Source organism: Lemur catta, chromosome 9, assembly GCF_020740605.2.
Source record: "Lemur catta isolate mLemCat1 chromosome 9, mLemCat1.pri, whole genome shotgun sequence".
In the NCBI taxonomy this organism is placed as follows: Eukaryota; Metazoa; Chordata; class Mammalia; order Primates; family Lemuridae; genus Lemur; species Lemur catta.
The window spans coordinates 91,884,627-91,896,722 of record NC_059136.1 but is presented as its reverse complement, the minus strand read 5'-3'; the positions used below and the strand labels follow the sequence as shown (position 1 = coordinate 91,896,722).

The 12,096-nt window shown below is 37.7% G+C and overlaps 1 protein-coding gene across 1 annotated transcript in view; it reads right to left on the bottom strand.

Annotated features, from left to right (window-relative positions):
• TOX (thymocyte selection associated high mobility group box) overlaps positions 1-12,096 on the bottom strand; it is a 290,979-nt gene that overhangs the window by 131,895 nt on the left and 146,988 nt on the right. The window lies entirely within an intron of this gene.

The window sequence follows — 12,096 nt, the reverse complement described above, 5'->3', positions numbered from 1 at the left end:
ATGATCTGGGTATCCTGTTTACATTATTTTCTCCTTTCGCAGTCCACATATCCTTTTGCTACAGCCTGTTCTTATATGCTTATTATACACTATTGTATCTCAAAGTGGAATGTTAATTATGCTAACTTTTTTTTGGATGACAGAGAATTCATGTTTTCATACTGTCTAAATAGGGTGTTAATATATGCTAACCAGGAACAAATAATGGGAAATCTCTTCTGGACTTTGCCTTTCTTCTCTTTTTAAAATCTAGTTTCTCTACCAGAGGCATTGTATTTGTGGGTCTCTGTCCACATATTGCAATCATTACACAGAGCATTCAATCTTTGGTGACAACAAGTCCCATAACTCAAAAGAATTCAAAAGATATCATCTTGTATGTATCTTTAAATTATGTGATGGATTCATGCAATCATGCATACGCTAAAAATATGGCTATGGTTATAACTTTGTAAAATATGTTTCTCATATAGAACTTAATTTGAAAGATAAATAAATAGCCCTGCCATCAAACATATACAGAATGCCTTTATTTTTAATCTGTAACATAAAAGTTAAGGACAGAAGAATACCAATGTTTAAATATGTTTTGTCTTCTGTTATTGAACAAATCTTGTTATGTGGTTCAGATAACTGAATGAAAAGCAAAGTAAACTGAGAAGTTTATTAGAAAAATAATAAACTTCCTCTGTACATTTTCATAAGTTAAGATATTGCATGTAATGGTGATTTTTCCTGAAAGAGTTTAAATAGCATCAACATAATCTCTGATTTCTTTTGAGAAGACCTTCAGAAGTAGGTATTTTTCAGATTCCTTTGTCTCTGCATGAACAAGGGTTGATAGCTCGAGACTATAATGTATTACTGTGGAAAGCTTTGGTCTGTTACATAAATCATCTTAACACTCAGCAAGAATTGTCCAACAGTGCCATTGATGTGCTCAAGCCAATGATCCTGCAAACAATTTTTTTGTCTTTCTTCACATGTTAGACAATAGCAATAAATCATCTTCATTTAAAAACACACAATGTACTAATTTTTCAAGCAACAGTTACCAAAATGAATTTTTTGGTAGAAAGTATAACATTTATTTCATTTGTACTCATTAATTTCTGTAACCCGTGTGAAGTAAAAGGCACTGAGTGCCTCATTTGTTAGAGCTGCATTTTTTGTGTACCTACTATGTGTAAGACACCTGCAAAGTGGGATCTGAGATACAAAGAACCAGAAGACACAGTTTGTTATGAAGGCAGTGAATCAGAAGAGAGAAATAGAACTTAGGCTCCCAATAAAGAGCAGTATGTTTAAAGTGTCAAACTACGGGATATCAGAGTGTAAACAAAAGAGGAATTCCTTGAAGCTGGGGTGATCAAGGGGCTGCTATAAGCAGATTTACACTGATTTCAGGGCTTGAAGATCAGACACTTCTGCTGAGATAAGATAAGTGATCAGGCAAGGACCACAAAACCGACAAATGAGCAAGTCCAGGCAGATTTACAGGCGGCAGCAAGGAGGTTCAACATCAAGGTCAGGTCTTCAACCTCTAAGATAATTTCAAGGGCAAGATTGGACCCATCAATCAAAACAAACTTTGGGGTCCTGGGCTCAATGCAGGCCTCCACTGGGACTGGGGTGCAGTAAAATTTCAGTTCTGTAAAACCAGTGTGCAAAGCCTGAATGTGACCAGAAAACAGGGTCAACGTGAGCCTACCCCAAAGTATGTCTGACATTGGCTCTTCCTGGGGCCAGGGCTGGGGGCGCTCTGAGCCTTGATGTCAGGACTCGCAGGCTGAAGCTTTGAGGATTCAGGGGGTCCTGGGGCCAGGGAGCCAACCACTTTAGTTGGATCAGGTGAGGGTGGGGAAGGATAGCTTCACACTCTTCCATCTATCATGACTGGTGCCAGATTCCCCTCTCCACGTACTTCCAAAAAAAGCCCTTAGCATTTTCATGCAGGGATTTCTCAGGCCAAAATTCATTAATGATAGTGGAGTAGGGCAGAGATATGTTTCTTCTCAGTATCACTTGGGGGTCTACATAAGTCTCCAGGCAGTATTTTTAGGGGACACTTTAAAATCAGGCGTTGTGTGCAATTGTCATAAATAAGGGTCTCCCCTTTGGCTAAAAAAACCCCCAAGCTTCCAGAAAACAAATAATGTACTTCCCCCACAATCCACACATGAACAATTAGAGAGAGCAGACGGAAGTCGAGAAGCTACTTTTGAAAGTTAGTCGGGGCCCAACCACGTTTTTCAGGGATAGGTCAGCATTCCATATTCAGTGCTTAAAGGGAATAATTGAAGTAAGTAGTTTCATTGTTTGGTGTATAATTTTATGTAAAATGCATTCTATACTTTTTTTAGTCTTCTACATTTTTTTTCAATTCTCACATTGAGTTCAAACATTCTGAGATCCAGTTCCACAGTTTTTGGCTTTATTTTATAAATAACCCATTTAACCAGTTTTTAAAAAATAGAAAATATATATTTAAAAAATCACCTTTAATCCAACCACTAGGACAAAATGAAACATTATTAAAATGTGTATCTTTCAAGATTCTTTTTACTGCATATTTACTAGCTTGGTTTGGGCTTTTGGTTTTTGTTTTTAATAACAAAAGTCAGATTGTAGAAGTCTGATTTTGAAGCCAGAAATGCTAAATGCAAATCTCAGCCCTTCTCTTAGTAGATGCAGTTATTTATTTTCTCTAAGACTCAGTTTCCAAAGCTATAATATAGGGCTACGGTATTTAGCTCATTAAGTATATATCAGGAATAAACAAGATAAATGAGATAAAGAAGCAATCAATAAATCTTAGCTACACTGTTATCATACCATTATATAATTTAATCTGATCACTTAAAATGGATTGTAATTTTCCATGCCAATAAATATTATCTATATTACTGTTTAAATGGCTGCATATTATCTTCATGTTCTATAATTTATTCTACTAGTTCTCTGTTTTGAACATTTAGGATGATTCTGATTTTCTTGTTACCAATCACACTGAGTACCTTTATTCATTATTTCCTGAGGATAATGTCCTAGAGCTCTATGTTTATACTTAAATGGAATCACAGAATGCTTGCTCAAGAAGAAACCTAAGGAATCATCCCCCACTTTGCAGATAAAGAAAATGAGGTCCGAAGAGGTTAAATTATTTCCTTATTATTTATAGAATAAGTTGGGTAGAGGGGAAACCCATGGTATCATTACATAGATTTTTTTTACATTTAATAATTGAATAAAATGAATTGGATTTTAATGTACTATTTTTAAACATGTACAGTCTTTGAGTTTCAATAAATTTTCATTGTTTAAAAAAACTTGTGTTAAATTGATTTTTGCTCATGGTCAGGGTCAGGCTCTATTTGCTTAATCAGATGCAAGCAGCCAGCATGGGGTTGTGTACTCAGTGTCAGCCTATTTTTATAGGTATCTATTTTGTATATCAATTTCCAAATACATGCTGTATGTGCTCATGGCAATTGTTTTCATTTTTGTCTCTTCAGTAGAAATCAATAAATAGTGGGTGTATAAACTCACATTTTGCATAAAGAAGCCAAATTAGCAAAGGATGGGAGCTAACAGATGGCCTGTGTTCTTGGTTTGGCTCTTCAATCAAAGGGTCTAGAAGACAGGAAAAGAAGCCCCTGTTTCTACTCATCACACGCTGACAGGCAATTCCTACTCTTTGGATCTTTGTACCAGGAAAGTATCTTTAACTATTGGAGGTCATCTCACTTCCTAAATCTTTGCTACAAAGAAGGCTTGTGCTGAAGGTAGGGATGTAGAAGAAAAAACAGTTGAACAAGTGGAGAGAATTTCCCCAGTTTAATGAAGATAAGACCCCTCCACATTCGGTTTCCCAGAAGGTGGGATCCTTGGGGAGGAGTGGTGGGCAGGGTGAGACGTCTTCTATGGAAAGACGTCCTGTGCTTTGTTAGCATCCAGGGTGGACAAGAAGAGGCGCAGAGTACGGAGTGCAGAGGGAGCCGGTGGCGGTACAGGCGTGGAGGAATCGCCACTCTGGATCAACAAATCCAGGGACAGCAAAGAACTACCATATTTGTACAGCTTTTATATGTGAATAAATAAGAAATTACTGCTACTGTAACTAAAAAATGGTCAAATATCCATGGTCTCCTTTGGCCCAACTTAATATCTCTCAGAGTATTCCCACCTGCGTAACACACTGCTGTCATCTCAATACTAAAAGGGAGTGAAGCCAGTACGTCAACATTGTGACCTTACAGTTCTAAAATAAAATTAAGCCTCCCTGACCAAGCCTGTACAGAGCTGCTGGCCCCACCCCACCCTGCAATCCTATTGTCCCCCACTCCCATTTCCTCCAAGGCCACTCTGCTTTGTGATTTTAGAAAATAATGACTCACAGTAGGCTTAGCTCTTCTTGAAGAAGAGCCTTCTCCTGAAATGCCAGGAGGCCCAGCTGTGTACAGGAAGCCTTCGTTACTGGGCTCAAACCACAACCATCAGAGCCCTTGTGAGTTTCAGACCATTTGAACAATGTGATGCTGGGCCTCAGAAGTCACTTGTTTGGCTTTGCTACCAACAGGATCAATTACCATAATTTATGAACAGCAAGGGATGTGTGGAGAACATTTTCCAAGATAGCCACCAATTAATTTCAAATCATTAAGGGTTATACTTAAAAATTTTCTATGTCCAAACAGTGAAATAATCACAGAGGACACAGGAGAAAGAAAAATAATACGGATATAGATAAAGATTAAACCGAAACCCTCTTTTTGTTTCTGGGAAGTCTAGCTAGGTCTGCTCCCAAACCGAGGAACTGAAACTGCAAAGAGAAACTTGACCCTTTTTAGAAGGTGTTTGGGGTGGCAGGTGAGGATATGCAGAAGGGGTGGGTGGAAAATACCTCAGCTTTTCTCAGCCTCAGTGTTCTTATACTAAAAATGGGCATAATTGCTTCTACTTGACATACTGACATTTTAAAAATTTAGTGTTTGTTTAGAACAGTCTTTGAGCACCTTGGAAATGGAGTTGGCATAAACAGGTGACATTATTCAACATGCTATTATTCTTAATTTGAAATACTATACTTATTTTGGGGGGGCATTCATTAGTGACAGGTTTACTATAAGTGGCAGAAAAAAATACGGCGTGTTATAATTTCAAGATTTAACAGGAAGGGTCATTTAGTCTTTCATAATTGTCCACGTGCTGAAGAAAAAAAGTCTTCAAAACACAACTGTGAAGAAGCCAAAGGGCTGTTTTCAAAATGTATCAAATGCCAAGGCCTAACTCCTCAGGTGTCTAGTGGAGCCAGAACGTCTCCTCCCAATGCCTGAATGTCCACGGAGTAAACCACGAGCCACATGGAGCTCAGCATTTTGAGAATCTGTTTTTACCACTAATGCTATTTCAATCAGATACCTTCATAATTTTTATCACTGAAATACATTTCCCTAGTGCTTGAAAAAACACACTATTAGACAATTATAATAAAATTCTCATGCATACCCAGCAACAAACATTCCTTTTCTGAAATAAAAAATGAGTCTTATATTCACAAATCACACAGCTTGGAAATGTGTATGATACACAACATTTAACCTGTCAGCAGCCTCATTAGTGTCAATGAGTAGAAACTGGCAATCAGTAGACGGTGTGCTCTACATGTGTTTTATGTTTTAAAATGTTCCTAAAATAGGCCGGGCGCGGTGGCTCACGCCTGTAATCCTAGCTCTGGGAGGCCGAGGCGGGTGGATCGCTCGAGGTCAGGAGTTCGAGACCAGCCTGAGCAAGAGTGAGACCCCGTCTCTACTAAAAATAGAAAGAAATTATCTGGCCAACTAAAAAAAATATATATACAAAAAAAATTAGCCGGGCATGGTGGCTCATGCCTGTAGTCCCAGCTACTAGGGAGGCTGAGGCAGTAGGATCGCTTAAGCCCAGGAGTTTGAGGTTGCTGTGAGCTAGGCTGATGCCACGGCACTCACTCTAGCCCGGGCAACAAAGTGACACTCTGTCTCAAAAAAAAAAAATAAATAAAAAAAAATAAAATAAAATAAAATAAAATGTTCCTAAAATAGCTCTGCTGGTGAGGTTGATATAAAACACTTTTACTGGACAAATGAATTTCAGTTTAAATTTTATGGTCTATTTACATTTTTTTAGAAATCCATATATTCACATAGATGACCATTTATAGCTAACAGAGTCAATACTCAACTAAAATAATAATAATAATAAATAATAATAAAGGCTGGGGTGGGTAAAGAATTACCTAAAGTTCAACCACACCAATGTGGTTGGTCAAAAAAAATATTCAGAAAGACTGATGTGTGTTTGGCTATCACAGGCCCTAAGATATATATATATTTGTATGGTGCCTGTACTCAGCATCCATATAGCTATTAAGACATTTTTATAAACTACAAGAAATATGTGAGCTATTTCAAGATATAATGCTGAAAAACAGACTTCCATGTAAGAAGCCAATTTAGGAAGAAAACAACATAAACAATAGTAACTTGTGTGCTCAAGTGAAGCATCTTTTTAATTTTGAGTAATGAAGATGTCAAGCCAAATGCTAGAGTAGTTTAACTTAATTAGGTGGCCTATTTTTCCAGGCATCCTTTCATTTCCCATTGAAAACTCAGCTTGTATGCAAGGCAACAAGAGCAATTTGGTCTGTAATGAATACCTCCGGGACTGCACAGAGTAATCATTTGAATGTTACACTGAAGACTGGTCTGAGGAACTAGTCTGGGCTTGTTAAGATGCCAGACTTTGTTGGACTAACTAGATTACTCCAAGTGTGGCAGCTTTATCATTTTATTGGGTCAATGGTCAAAAAGTCAAGTTGATTTTACTTCTGAAATTTCTGCCAAAAGGAACCAATCTAAAAGTAATTGGTCTAATTTATATTTCAAATTTATGTCACAATCATGGAAATTTTATGGCCCATAGTAAAGAGATTTTTTTTCCCCCAAAATAATCTTAAAAATATTATACTTTCCAGGCCCTTTTTGTCATACCTCATTTACACTCTAACCTGAAGAATTTCTTATTAGGGAAACATGTAATTAAAAAAATATGGACTCATCAATATGTTTGCAAACTTTAAAACATCATTCTACCAGTAGATTGGAGAGAACATAGTACAAAAAGGAACTTGGAGAATCCTACTGGTTCCACTGCCATTGTATTGCTGATGATAAAAAACAACATGATATCATTGTAAAAATAATTGCCTATTATTGTCTAGTTTATTATCATGTTAACTCTTTGAGTCTTGCACTCGAAATGATTCTCCAATAAGACAGGAGTGCTGGAACATTCTGTTAATATATAATGGCATTGGCACACAGATGACAGGTGCTACTGCAATAGACCAGGCAGAGTTGGATTTGCTAAATGTCTACAATACGGGGCTGAGAATCATTGCAATAGAAGACTCAAAGAATGAATGTGATTTAAAAAAAAAAAACTGTAAACAAATTATCTTAATTAATTTACTCATCTTTCAACAAATAATGCTGCATACCTCTGTTACGTCAGACATTATTTTAGGAGATCCGGACAGAAACAAGAGCAAGTCCCACCTTCAAGAGCTCACAATCAAGTGGGCAAGACAAGGGCATCCCTGGTGACTCTAGTGTGCCACACGACACACTAGAGGGGCAAACACGTGCCTCGATAGCTGAGACTTACAGACACTGGCAAGGCACAGAGGTGTGCACCATTTAGCAGATGGTGCTGCTAAAGAGAGATGGAAAAGTGGAAGTGAGAGAAGGTGAGATGAGTTCATGAGAAACTGTAAGGCCCAGAGCTAAGATAAGAATTGTGTAGTTGGAGAAAAGGAGACAGATTCAAAAGTTAGGCAAAAAAGTAGAAGCAACAACATCTGAAATTAACTAAAGGCTGAGTGATGAGGAAGACTTCCCAGGCCCTGACTTGGGTGTTCGGGTAGGTGGTACTGACACTTACAACTATAGGCAGCATAGGGAGAAGAGACACGTGGGGGGTGAGGAAGCAGGTTGAAGGTGATGAGTTGTGTTCTGATGGATTAATACGTTGAATCCGCACCGCTGTCAGAGACAGGTGCCCAGTGGAGTTAGACATTAAACCAGCAACTCACATGAGAACCGCCCTAGATACGCACATAATCTTCAAATTTTATACTCAAAATGTACTGTATGAAATGTATGTCAAATGCTTAGTTGTAAGATTCCAGGAAAACATAATATTGCTATATTTTACCATTGTTCTTTTTTTCTTTTTCTTTTTTTTTTTTTTTTTGAGTCTCACTCTGTTGCCCTGGGTAGAAGGCAGTGGCATCATCATAGCTCACTGCAAGCTCCAACTCCTGGGCTCTTATTTTTAACCTAGAGATTTGAGGGACCAGGTAAGAGACAGAATTCCAGTGGGGGTTGTGGGAGCTGGAGCAGGGACAGAGATAAAACTGATCACAACATAAGAATCATCTAATGTATGATTCGGGGTCAGGACATTTTTAATATTTAGGGTTTACTATGATGCTAAAAATTAACAACAAAAATTAGTTCAAGCTCAAAGGATAATATTCATGGAAAGAAGGAGGAAGGAAGGAATGAAAACCAGAAGGAAGAGGGAGGGAATGAAGGAAGCAAGGCAGGATGGAGGGAAACCAAACACAAGGAAAAGGTTCAGGAGAGCAAAGGCCAAGGTCATGGAGGAACTGATGTATTGAAAAATCTGGTTCAGTCAAGTAACCTGAACATCTCCATTCCCTGACACCAGAAAAATCTTCTGATTCCCTCTGTTAACAGATTATTTCTTGAATTAAAAAGGTCAGTCCTTCTCAATCTTTTCACACAGCACCCCGACTGAGGCTGGCATGAGAAGAGCAGAGTCCCTGTGTCCAGAGAACAGGGGAAAATGCTGCCAATGTGGGTGGAAAGCACAAAATGAACAGGTAGCCGTGGGAAAGGACATTCTTGAAACTGCCATCAAAGAAGAAAGAATGAGGAAAAGCAATGGCATATGTTCAAAACTAAATTGAACTAAAACAACCTGGTGTCATGGAAAGTTCTGATGAAGAGAACTAGACTCCTCTTCTTCCTTGGATGTATTTAATTCAGACCAGCATTTGTTATCTTAAGAACAGTGACATGTAATGAACTACAGAAGGTACTACCATTATTCTAGGGGCTGGAGACTGGTCTAGAGTTTAAGAGAAAGAGGAGGAGCTCACAGCACGTGTCAAAGCCAGAGCCTGAGTGGGAAGCCCAGTCCCTTCTGCCATGTTTTTGTGTTCAGTGGCATATTGGTCTATTGTAGGTGGCTTTTTAAGTAAATTCTATGGTATATATTTAAAGTATAAAATGTGGCAAGATACATACAGACAGCAAAATGGTTACTATAGTGAAGGAAATTAATATATCCCATCATTTCACAAAGTTACTTTTTTTGGGACGGGGGGTGGCAAAAACAGCTAAAACCTACTGATTTAGCAAAAATCCCAAATACAGTATTTGGGATAACATCCTCATGTTGTAGGTTACATCTCTAGACATGTTCATCTTATGTATCTGCTACTTTGTATCCTTTTGGTCTAGATACTGTCACCTCCACTAAGCATGACAAGTTCAGAATGAGGAGCAGGTTTCTGACGAGCTGCTTGTCTGGCCTTCCTGTCATTAGCTAGTCGCATTCTCCCACAAACTACAGGAAGGACCCTTTAAGTCCATGAGGTAGGAAGCGACATCGTCTCTTTAGCCAGGGCTTGGAAGCACACAAAGAAATTTTGGCATTGTATAGTTCAAATCCTACCCAGAGTAAGAAAAATTAAATGATGTTTAAATTAAAGTACTGAGTGACCAGCACATTAATAGCTATTATAGGAGAAAATAGTCAATATTCCAAGAATGGCGCCAGAGTGAAGTGGAAGTCTTACGGGTTTTTATTACATACTTGTCAGGTTTATTATGGGGCAATATATTCCATTTAAAAGCTGCCTATCAATTACAAAACTATATGCAAAAAGTTTTAAGGATTTGTATACTCTAGCTTAAGAGGTATAGAATGCATGCAGTAGTAGATAGTGCCAAAGAGCCCTTTGGGACTGTCTAAAAGAATATCATTAATTTTTACGGTGTACTTCCATTTTTGGAGCAGTTCCAGCATTGGCTTTCTATAAAAATCATTTCAAGTTTAGAATTATGCTATTTGCTTGCAGCAACATCACAGGAGCAGTAGTGCACCATATGTTGCTACTTAGCAACTTAGTCTATAAGTCCCAAAGCATGTACTGATTTGAAAATTGAACAGGAATTATAATTGTTGAGTGATGCTATGAGGCAAGTTGTCTTGGATTACTAAACTATGCAGATGTTTGATGTTATGTAGGAAAAAGAACAAAACTATTTTTTTTCTGCAGGATGACTAAAATCTTATTTATGGTCGCCTAAAGGGGTAAATTGATTAAAATTCCCTAAAAGAATACCAGGTAATGAATTCTTGAACACACTATATTACAGTAAACAAAAGGAATGTTAAGTGTAAAATTTAGCTAAGGCCATTCAACTTATGTAATTTGTGAAGTTTATCTTCCCCCAGAGTATGTATTATGTTACATTAGTCTAATCTTTAAAATAGCACATTCTAAAAACATTTTCATATATACTACACTATTAAAGGAATAGTTTGCTTCTGGCTCACAAACCTGCCATATCTTTGGAAAGCACAAAAAGTATTTGGAGCTTTCTTTACTCCTTTATAAATTATCACTGGCATTTAAAACATTCTTAGTAACTACTGACTGATATACTAAGAAAGATCATGGTAGTTGTTTGATTTCAGTAAAAGCTTCATATTATGCATTGAACTTGAATTTAAAAATCTAAGGAGTCGAGCCATTATGATGTATGTGCTCTGAACTTCCAATCCTTTATCCAAAACTCTTTAAGAGGAACATAATGATTCTCTGAGAGGGAGCAGCTGCTTTATAAGAGCAATCATTTATGAGTTTGTGTTTCTACTGTTTCAAGCAAATTCAATTAGTCCTTACACTTCAAAACCCTAAAGGCACCAAAGAGATGATACCGGGTTGCTTTAATCTAATAGTAATACTAAACTTGTCAGTACAGTTTTGGGATTGATGGTTAGAAGAAAATTAATAGTAACATTTTTCATTTTTTAATCAAACAGTCCTATTCAGAACTACCTATGGATCTTGGAGGCTACTTAGCCGAATGAATTCAGTTAAGTAAGAATTCTAAATGCAAAGCTCAGCCTTGCAAAGGTATTCTTAGAGCGACCAATTTCGTTGAATGGAAGGAAATGTAGTCAGGATCTTTGAACTTCACAATGACCTTTCCGGCTGAGTGATACAGTGTAGTTTCCAGAACGTGTGCCAGAGAAGGCAGTGATCACAGTGACCTCTAAATGTAAAGTTCACAGAGATGCCGGCCTGCCTCTGTTCTGAGTAAAGCACGAGACGTTTTCTTCAGATTGCATCCCTAACATATACATTAGATTTAATTCACTGACATCCACTCTGAAGAAAAATAGAAGCCCATTCCCCCACCCCTCCTGATTATCAAATCAATTTAAGCAGATATTTAGGCATTGAAAACTACTATGTTAGGGTTTACACCATGGTTACTAATACATGAAACTCCAAACTACCATGGTTTTACTGTTCTGGAAAAAAAGATGCTGGTGGTCAACAAAATGCTCCTGCGGACTCCCTCACTTTCATTTATTTACTTTTGTGTACCATGTTCTTATATTTTATGTTACACTGGCACCCAAGGGCAGTTATAATTTTGCTTTAAATGCCCTCACTGGATTAAAGGGCCTGGTCTTAAGTATCTAAAAATAAATAGTCAAGCATTTACTTTTATAAATGTAACCATTTGCATTCTCATTGGACTTTTGTTGTCACTTCTCATGATTAAATACCTTGTCAAGCATTCTCAGTGAAATAGATACAAAGGTGCCCTTGAAAGTTTCAATCATGTCCTGCTTTGGGGCCTGAAAGCTACTCCCCCACCCCCAGCCCCACCTCTTACCTCCCAGTAGATCCTGAGAGCAGCCTCATAGCGCCCACCGGCCATGTGA